The sequence below is a fragment of the Ochotona princeps genome, chromosome 13 (genome assembly GCF_030435755.1).
Source record: "Ochotona princeps isolate mOchPri1 chromosome 13, mOchPri1.hap1, whole genome shotgun sequence".
Taxonomy (NCBI): Eukaryota; Metazoa; Chordata; class Mammalia; order Lagomorpha; family Ochotonidae; genus Ochotona; species Ochotona princeps.
The window spans coordinates 856,520-866,988 of record NC_080844.1 but is presented as its reverse complement, the minus strand read 5'-3'; the positions used below and the strand labels follow the sequence as shown (position 1 = coordinate 866,988).

The following is a 10,469-nucleotide window of genomic DNA, read 5'->3' as shown; positions in this document are numbered from 1 at the left end:
TGAGTTACAATTTAAAAATTGCCAGTCCAAATGTTGTATTTAGGTGGACCACTTCTATTTTATCTGCCAACTTGTGTCTCCCATACGTCAGTCTAGGAAACTCAGAAAAAGTCAAACTTTATCGCACACACATGCAAACTGCATTGTATCCTCACATCTGGACTTGATAGTCTCCATTACACAGTTACTATACATCTCCTTAAATAAAAAGCCACAATACAAAATCAACAATAGGAGAAAAAAATAGAAATTTACAATTCTGTGAGATTAAATAACATGCTACTGGATAGGATCGTCTAAATTACACAGTTACTATACATCTCCTTGAAAAGCCACAAAACAAAGTCAACAACAGGAAGAAAAAAGAAATTCACAACACCATGAAGTTAAATAACATGCTACAGAATGACTACTGTGTTGCTGAAGAAATGTAAAAGAAAATCAAGAACCTTCTTTAATTAAAGAATGCTACAGTATGATCTATGGGTCATTGAAGAATGTAATGAGAAGAAACTGTTTTTGAAGAGGTGAAACAAACAAAACAGTTCAAAATCCATGTGATATATTGCACTGACCTTTGTTTGGGAGGTGTGTCTCTTGTAGCCAGCAAATGGATGTTTTTTTTTTTTAATTTTTGTTTTTTTTTTAATACAGTCTACTAATCTGATGTTTGATTGATGAGTTTAAGCCATTTACATTCAGGGTTAATAGGAATAGGCAGTAATTTGGTCCTGTCATTTTAGCAATTTTTAAAATTGATTTATTATCGTGCTGTAATTTTACTGGGATGTTCTCCACATTTGCCTCGATCCTTCCCACCCTGATCAACCATGTAATCATTAATTTAAAAATATTAAAAAAAATCACCACCTTGGAAGCTCATTTTTTTTTCCAACAATGGAAAGCGGAGTGTGGAATAGAGAAGAACACAAAGATGGCATCCAAATTCTGTTTGTCTTTGTTTGGCTATCAAGATGGAAACCAAAACCACCCAGAGAAGCATGACTGTGAGGAAACATGCTATGCCTTGGACCCATGGACCATTCAGAAGTCAAGCTGCTTGCAGCCGTCTCAGAAATGGACAGTTTCCAAGGTGACGGCAGCAATTGCCAAGAGATACTACTGTTTGGGAAGGAATTTCAGAAGGAGAGCTCAAGAGTCATGTCCTAGATAAGTCTGCTCTGACCCTGAAAGGATTCGCTGTTCTGTCAGTGTATCTTGGATATTCATGTGCTGTGCTTAGAACATGATGTCGACAATATGTTCAGACAATGTGATCACACATGCCTCTCCCCTCCCCACTTTACTTCTTCTTTCTGTCTTTCCTCCTTCCAGTTGTAACTCCTCTTTACAAGTTCTCGGCGCAGACATGTTCTCAACCACAGAACCTGTGACAGTGGAACCTTAGTGTTTTGGAAGAAATCGTCAATGCTTTTTTTTTTCTCTCTGCATACTAGATGGAAACATCTGTTTGCAAACCCAGATAGAGAATCCAAGAGGCGCAAGAGGTTTCCATGTAGAGACCTTTCTGTGATGTAAGACCTTTCTGTCCCTTTGCAAAGTCCTCCCTTGCTGGGTCATTGGGAACGTGCACCTGTTGGATGAGCTGCTGGATTGCTTTGGACAGCTCAAGAATCTCTTCAATGATCATGTTGTGGAAGTGACCAGCACATTTGCACGTCTCAGTCTCAATCAGGTGATTTTGAAGGGTTCATGAGGTGGGCTCATCACAGCTACTGTGATGATCTGAATAGGCTCCATTGCAAGTAAGTCACTGTTGCCAGCGCCAGAGTGTGTGAGATGATGGCCAGGAGAGTGTGTGTTTCTCCACTGCCACCTTGAGTACTGAGACTAGGGCTTGTGGGCGGAGGTGAGGAAAAGTGGGTGAGGGCTGAAAGGGCTTGAAGAGAAGCAAGGAGTGGGAGGAAGCATGGGGTTGCATCCTGGGGGCGGGGTGGCTGGTGCCAGAGAGCACAGAGGAGATGAACCAATGAGAAGAGAGGAGATGCACCAATGAGAAGAGCTTCTGTAGGTGGGCAGAGTCTGGTGGGTGGGAGTCGGGGCCAGAGGGAAGGCCTGGTTGGTGGAGGCTCGCTCCGCTGGGCTACTTAAGGCTGCTTCCAGGCAGCCCACCCCCAGCTCAGATTCTGTGGGAGCAGAGCAGGAGCAGGTGCCAGAGCCACTTCTGCTGCCACTGGTCTGCTCTGTCTCTCTCACACACGCACACACAAATTCATTCTTTGTCTCTCTATCCCACCCACCCCTTCTCCCTCCCCTGCCCCTGTAAGCCCTACACCTGTGGAGTCAGAAGACAGACCAAGGCAGTCAGAGCTGAGGTCCTCCAATTATGTCTGCCTTGCTGGAGCCTGGGGTCCTCTCTGACTCTGCTTCCTAGGGGTCCCCCGTGCCTGTCTCCCCAGTCCTCAGCACAGCTTTCCTCTGTGGCTCTTTTTGCTGTGCCAGCCACCCCTGCCCCATGGGTCCCTCGCCCCGAGGGAGTCCCATGTGGGCGGCAGTCTCCCCTAGGGCTTCACGCCATCTCCTGTGGTCCCCAACAGGGCCCTGTATGTGCACACATCAATGTGAGCCTCCCGGCATGCCCTCCCCTCAGAGGTCATGCTCTGGCATCAGCTCCCAGTCCTCAGCGGCCTCCACCATTTACCACATGTTCATCCTTCCCTCCCTCAGCAGCTCCCCACCTGCCCATGGGTGCTGTCCCTGCTCCCCAGGGCACCTCAGTACCGACTTGCACTGCCTCACCAGCATTACTCCAGGCCCATGCGGGCATGCCCACACCTCCCCAGAGTCCCCCACCATGCTTGCCAAGCCCTCAGCTATGCTCCACAGCCTCTCCAACACTCCCCTCATGTCCCCCCGACCAGGCACACCTCCAGACTCAGGGCTATTCTGCCACCTCCTGGGCTTTCAGCTCTTCCAGTCCCAAGGAACTCAGTTACTCCTCCATTTCATCCTGCCGCTCCTCCTCCTTCCCCAGCATTCTCGGGGACTCAGCCCTCCTCGGTGAGAGAATGCTCAGTCCCTTGGAGTTTTCCGGAGCCTCCTCCCCTCTTGCCTGCACTTTCCCTCCAGCCTCTGAGACCCCTCTTGTGTCCCCAGGCCCCTCCCAGGGCCTCCCCACATTCCTGCAGCCCTTACCCTTACCCCATCAGATGCTGACATCAGCTGCAGACTCAGGGCATCATGACTTTCCAGGTCCTGTCTCTTCCCTCACAGCTGTCAGGGACCTCAGAGGTGTGTAGGGGAACTCCTGCAGTCACTAGAGGCAGGCTCCGGTGTCCCAGGCATCACAGGACCACCTTAGTGTATGGCAGTGGCATCCCATGTCCATTTTCCAGGTGGACCTGGCTTTCGTTGGCCCGAGGTCTTCCCTTGTGGCTCTGCATCATGCTCCTGGTGCCTCTCCCTCACAGCCTGATGTTGCCACCCCCATAGGTTCCCTGCCACTGCCCGCTATGGCCTCCTGTCGCTTGCGTGCACTGACAAGTGTTTGTCGGGGTTGGGGGTTGGTTGGCTGAGATGGGTGGCCTATGGAGTGTGGTGCTGGAGTTTCCCCTTCATTGCAGGTGTGCACATGTGAGGGGTGGCTGAGTTGCATGGTCCTGGCTGTGTGGTTGTGTCCAGTGCCACCCCATCCCCCATGTGGGATCACCCTTGCACTCGGAGGGTGCTGGCAGTAAGATCCCACATGGTAGGAGCTGGTGTGTCGCCTGGCCGCCATGCGGTTCAGCTGTCCTTGTAAAGGAGGCCCTCCTTTTCTGTGCCCCTTAGTCTTGGGGGTTCACTGGTTCTTAGCTCCCAGTTGTCACCCTTTCTCATGCCTTCCTAGCTTGTCAGGTGCCTCCTGCTGCTGTGCCTCCTTTGTGTCTCCATTTCACTCTTCATCTGCCTTCTGGTCCCGGGTCTCTACGACCTTGTTGTGCTTTGCTCCCTGGGTCCTGCTGCGTCTGTTGGAGAAGACACTCAGGCCCCTTCCGTGTGTTCTACACATGATTCATAGGAGGTTGGTGTATCAAGCTTTTCCATAAAGATCATCTGGTCCCTCTCCTCAAACCTGCCAGGTCTCATTACCCTTGCTTACCTTCAAAGGAAAAGTTACTCTGTCATTGGGAGACTTGAGGATTGATTGACAACCCAAAAGCACAGTGGGCTTCACATGGAGCTTCCAAAGCAGCAATTTAAAGCTCCAAATCCCCAGAGCTGTCCACTGGGCAGCCAACAGGCAGAGCCTGGTGCTGAATGGAGCACTGGCTGCCCAGGGACAGGTCCCCACATGTACACGGTGGCCGGAATTGGGACTCCAATCATGAAGATGATCCTGGCGTGGCACCCACCAGCAGGCAACAGGCCCCTGGAAGTTTTTTCCACTTGGCATATAATTTTAGCTTCCCATTAAGAAATATGACTGGTTAAACCTGTCATATGACCAAGCTATCCCGCTCCTAGGAATATACCCCAAAGAAGTGAAATCTGCATGTGAGAAGGGGATCCGTAATCCTATATTTGCAGCAGCACAATCTACAATAGCAAAGACATGGAAACAATCCAGATGTGCATCCAAGGAAGAGTCGTTAAAGAAACTGGTACATCTACTCCATGGTATATTTTTCAGCTGTTAAGAAGAATGCAATTATTCTATTTACAACCAGGTGGTCCCAACTAGAGACCATGATGCTCACTGAAGTGCATCAATCACAAAAGAACAAATACCCATATATTCTCTCTTATGTAAGGAAACCAACATGGAAAGTGTAGCTCCAATAGTCCAATCCATACTGTTTTTGATTTTTTGTTTGCTTTTTTGGCTGTATCGCATGTGTTTTGGTGTTGTTTTATTTCAGTTTGGTTCCTTCCAAATAATCTCTTTTCGCTATTCAAATTCATCATGGGCTCATGAATTATATGATGGCATCGTTTTTCCAATGGGGAGCGGAAAAAAAAAGAAAGGCGATTCCCTTTCAAAATTATGTAAGAGAGGACACAGGGACAAATGGTTGTAATATGGTGATAATTTATACTAAGATTAAATTAATATGTATAGTCATCCTTCCAAAAATATGCTGTATTGAAAATGAACAATGGTCAACATTGACAATCATCTGCTTCTTTCACATAAAGTATCTTGATATGTTGCAGTATGTGAGTGCTCCAATGGAGAATTTGCCTGTGTAAAAATATGTTATTTCCAGCCATACTCACTAGAACTTTTATAGTTTTCATAATGCATAGAATCTTGGAACAACCAAAAAACTTAAAGAGTATAAATTATGTACATTTTGTAAGAAATTATAATAATATAAATATTTTGTAATAGTATATCTGAATGTATGGTATTATATTGTAAAAGTTAGAATTTTAATTAAGAAAAGGACTCACCCTCCCAAAAAAGAAATATGACTGGTTAAAATAATAACTTAGCTACAATAATTTGTATTTCCTATGACTGGGCATGTAAGCCCAGTTAATTTGATCATTGTTTTCATTTACGAAACAGTTGCTACCTTCCATAATCTCAGAAACTGCATGTGGGACCAAAATAGCTACAAGAGTTTCCAATTATTATTATTTCATCAACATTGTGAAGAATGTATTCGAACAAAGGGTGCAAACAGGCACGGCTTCCAAAGGTGTGTTAAACTACAACCCAGATAAACAGCTATAATATAAATCCTAGGAGAATAATTCCATAAAACAATAGAAAAGAAAAAAAAAAGAATGAGCTGGAATGCCTTTTGAGACAAATGTCCTCTAAATGCAAAAGAGTTTAAAAGAAAGATTCCAATGCTTTCTGCTATATCCTTTATTGTTGGAAATTCCATAAAAAGAGTACTATTACTGGAGCTAACACTTAACCCTATGTAGTGTTCCTAGTAATAGCTAGAATAAGTCCTTTAGACAAGTCCTGAGTAAGGAGCTTTGGGAACTCCTTTATCAAGGTGCCGCTTCTGTAGGTGAGCTCAAGATCCAAGGCAAGGAGCAGACCAGACCAGGTTACAACACCTGCTGGTGTATGTGTGGCTCAGGTATGGGCCAGGCTGCACCAGTTCATAGCAACCACTGGCAGATATCAGAACCAGGACAGGGTGCAGGAAAGGCTGGGTCTGGCCACATCACCAGTCATGTCACATTAGGGTTGAGATTAGGGGGCTAACTGTGCCTGGTTGGGTGACAGCACCCAACAACATGAGCTGGAATGGTGGCAGATGAGGCCAGGCCAGGTTACAGCATCCACCAGCAAATGCCAAGGTGAGACAGGACACGTTAGACTGGACTGCAGCACACATGAGCACACAGGAGATGTAGGAAGATGTGCAAGTCTGGTAATGGAGTAGTAAGGATTCCACTTCTGGGCCACTGCTCCTGCTGGTGAATGTGAAAGCTGGGACTAGAGCAGATCATGCTGGGCAGGGCTACAACACCTGTTGGCCTACACATAACTGGGTTGGAGGAGAGCCGCAATGGGCTAGCTTATCATATCCACTGGTACAGGTATGACCCGAAATAAGGACAGGAGGGTTGGGCTTTGACACAGCATCAGCTGGTAAGCACTGGAACTAGGGGCAAGTCCTGTTGAGCTAGGCTACAGAATCACCTGGAAAGTGCAAGATCCAGGGCAGGGAGTGGGTCCAGTGGGGAGGCTGTGGGCACCTCTCTAATGGGCTGCAGCTCTCATTACTGAGCATGAAAATCAGGATTGAGGGCAGGCCTGGGTGGACAGACAGTGGCACCCACTGGCACAAATGTGGACTAGAGGGTAGAGTCTGTTGGGTTAAGTTAGGATTCACTATCCAATGATGCGTACAAGACAAGAATGAGATGTGGGACAGATCAGACCAGTCCACTGCACATGTTGGCAGGCACAGGAACCAGAGTTGAGGGCCAGTCCAGTGAGGGTTACTGGGAGGGAGTGGCTATGACTTGGCTGCAGCTCCCCACTGGTGTATGTGAGCGTCAAGTATGTGTTGGGTAGGTTGGACTGGATCACAGCACCCATTGGCCTGCAGAGAAAGGAGGGCAGAACAAATTGATCAACTACCCCCGTGAAGCTTGACTGCAAGCTTCTGGGTGAATGGAAACTCTGAGGTGGACAATGTCAGCCAATTGACTTTGGAAGGATTTCCTCATCTCTGGAGCAGTGATGTCAACAGCATCTCAGAACTATCGAAACCCCTTGAGCATATGCCCCACAACGGGGACCCTGGGATGACATTGGGTACTGGGGAGGCTGGGCATGGTCTCTGCCATTGTATCCTCCCCTCCTCCGGATAAAGGAAGAAGAAAAAGGAAATGTGTAAACAGTGGTCTTGCCTGCTTTCCCCTGATCCTTGACCTTTCCGACCCTGATCAACTATGTAAACATCATCAAAAATAACATTAAAAAAAAGAAGAAAAACATTGGGAAGTCATGTTTGTATGTGCTGCAGAGCAGCAATTCTGAAATAAAGTTCTCCCTAAAATTAACATTGAGGTTTTCTTAAGTGTAGCTACAAATGCTGGAGACTGAACGTCACCCTGAATTCTACAGGAAACCCACCCTGTGTGACGGTGGTGCCAGTGATTCTACATTGATGAGAGTGAACACAAATGCAATGCAACCTGTGGACTGTGGAACAGGTGATCATCTCAGAATCACCAAAACTTTGGGTGGAAGTGAACATCACACTTTTTAAAATCATGAATATGTGAACTCTTTCAAGTTTTTGTTCAATTTAAGAGTAAACTCACTGGTGGTTATGTAGTGTCGTTTTTTGGTACAGTTCCTTAGGCTCAGAGGTTTCCCCTTCCACCCTCTCCAATTGCTCTCCCCCTACTGTTTCCCCAATATTCTTTTCTGCTCCAGATATAGAAACATAATTTTTTTAAGATTTATATATTTTATATTGGAAAGCAATCTCATTGTACCAAGAGCTCTCTTCAGTGGTATTTGCAGAGCTATTCTGAATAACCTAATGCAGTAGGAGGAAATGAATTGAGAGAACTAACCCAGGGCTACATATTGAGCTTTTATGGAAAAGATGCTAAGCCTTCTTTTTAGGAAGACAGAAATTCACTAGAGGCCTTCTTTTGCTTTGAAAATTATAAAATATAGTTACTCACTCATTTAGCTTATCTGAGTGACAAAGAGGAATGCCAAAGCCTTTCTTTAGGCTTTTGGCTGTATCCACCAGAAGGATCGAGTGAAGAGTGACCTGAAATGGATATTGCTATAGGAAGGCAAGTTGGGACCATGCACAAGTCAAAAACTTGACTGAAGACATACTTAATTCTGTGCCTGGCGTGATGGCCTAGCAGCTAGAGTCCTCGTCTTGAACGTGCCAGGATCCCATACGGGCACCAGCTCAATCCTGGCAGCTCCACTTCTCATCCACCTCCCTGTTTATGGCCTGGGAAAGCAGTGGAGGATGGCGCAAAGCCTTGGGACACTGAACCTAGATGGGAGACATGGAAGAGGATATGGGCTCCTAGCTTTAGATCCACTTAGCTCTTTCCATTGCGGTCATTGTCTTTCTTTCTCTCTGTATATCTAAGTTTGCAATAAGAATAAGCAAATCTATAAAAAACAAAAAAACAAACAAAAAAACTGGTTATAACGTGAAGAAAGAAGGGTAAGAACCATATGGTGTTGGGCAATCACTCTGTGCACTCCAGCAGAGGGGAGGGTGCTTGGCGGCACTGGAGGAGGATGTCCTGTCCTCAGTGAAGTACCTGGTGCCTGGGGCGCAAGGGGTGGCCACAGCCTTCTGTGCACACTGTTCCTGATATGGCAGTGGCCTGGTGGTTGGGGCTGAGGAGACCAGGGAGGGGCTGGGCGGGCGCCTGGTGAGCCCCAGGGCCCCTGGAGCTCACAAGGCCCCTGGAGCTCACTCAGGGCCCATACTGCACCAGGGCGGTGGCAGTGGCACAGGAGCACGGGAGGGGTGACCAGGGAGAGCAACAAGGCAGGAGGTTAATCCCAGGGCAGAGCACCTGCTGGGAGATGCTGCTGTGGGGAGCACAAGCAAACCGGTGGACAGAGGCACTAAGGAGACCGCTCTGGACCTCAATCTGGCCACGCTCAGCCTTCTACTCTACTTGAGGCTTGCCAGAACGTGCTGTTTGCACTGCTTCTCCTGCGGGAACATGCCCAGCACCATGCCCCATACTGCCTGTTGCTCCACCTGTGACTGGCCAAAGGGCTGCGCATGCTCATTTGCCTCTAGACAGTTGTGCTGGCTCTGGGTTGAGCAGAGGCCACCTCAGGGGTGCTGCTGGGCATGCTGGGCTGCAGACTGTTCACCTTCCTGGCGGCACTCTTCTGCTTTCACGCTGCCTTCCTGCTCCTTTGCTTGGGCGTCACTCACTACCTGGCCATGGCACACCATGGCTTCTATGCTGAACACCCGGCAGGCTGGCCATGTGCCCCAGCCTTCCCACCTGTGCTGGACGCGGTGGAGAAGACCAGGATATGCCATGCATCCTGGAGCAGCAGCTTGACCTCACAACTGGCGCACTCAGCTTCCTTGTTGCTGCTGGCCTTGGTGGTGGGTGCCACAAAACTCGTCTAACTCTACCTGCTCTCCTTCAACCATGATCACCGCAAGATGAGGCCGGCGAGACTAGAACCCACCATCAGCCACGACTGGACCTTCCACGGGCATGGTACCATTGGCCATGTGGCCAACTGGCTGGCAGGCTTTGGCCATGGACATATGCCACCCACTATCATTGGCATCCAGGCTGCAGGGTCTGGCAAGGTCGCGCTGCCTGCTCGTACTAGAGGAGTTCAAGGTGGAGAAGAGGCTGTGCAGGATGCTCTATGACACAACACTGCTCATCCTGCTGCTCTGGGACCCCTACATCCTGACCAGCTACCTGCGGATCCAGGTGAGGACCAGCACCATGCTCCTGGCCTACCTGAGGGCCTCAGTGTGTCTCACCTTCACGCAAGCCAGCATCAACACTGTCGTGTGCTTCCTGTTCAACAGGGAGATCAGGGACTGCTTCTGCGCCCAGTTCCCCTGCTGACAGAGCTCCCAGGTAGCGCAGGTCACCCTCCCTTGTGACTTGAAGGCATTGGGCTGTGAGGGCTCCATGAAACCAGGGCACTGGCACATCCACAGCTCCACCAAATTCTTTGGCTTAGGCAATGCTTTTTTCCTGTTTTCGGTTAAGAATCTGCTTTTAAGATGACTCTCAAAGTTAACAAACACCTGGATTGTACAGCCCTGTGGCCTTTTGGGGGTGGGTGGGTTGAAAATGGCAGAGGCGGGGTTGGGGATTAAGAGGGGAGGTTCCATGTACCAGGCTCACCCCAGCTCTGGCCTCTTCCCTTGAAAGATGCTTTCTAGCTTTCTGGGCAGCAGTAGGCTCTGCCTTCTTGCCCTGGTTCTTGGCATCTTCTACTCCACATGTGGTAACTTTTATCCTTTCTTTTAAGTGAAGACTACACTCATTTGATTCTTGGACCATTT

The 10,469-nt window shown here is 48.2% G+C and overlaps 1 pseudogene; it reads left to right on the top strand.

Moving 5' to 3' along the window:
- Nucleotides 1-1,035: 1,035 nt before the first annotated feature.
- LOC131481728 (probable G-protein coupled receptor 27) lies at nt 1,036-10,188 on the top strand (annotated as a pseudogene).
- Nucleotides 10,189-10,469: the final 281 nt, after the last annotated feature.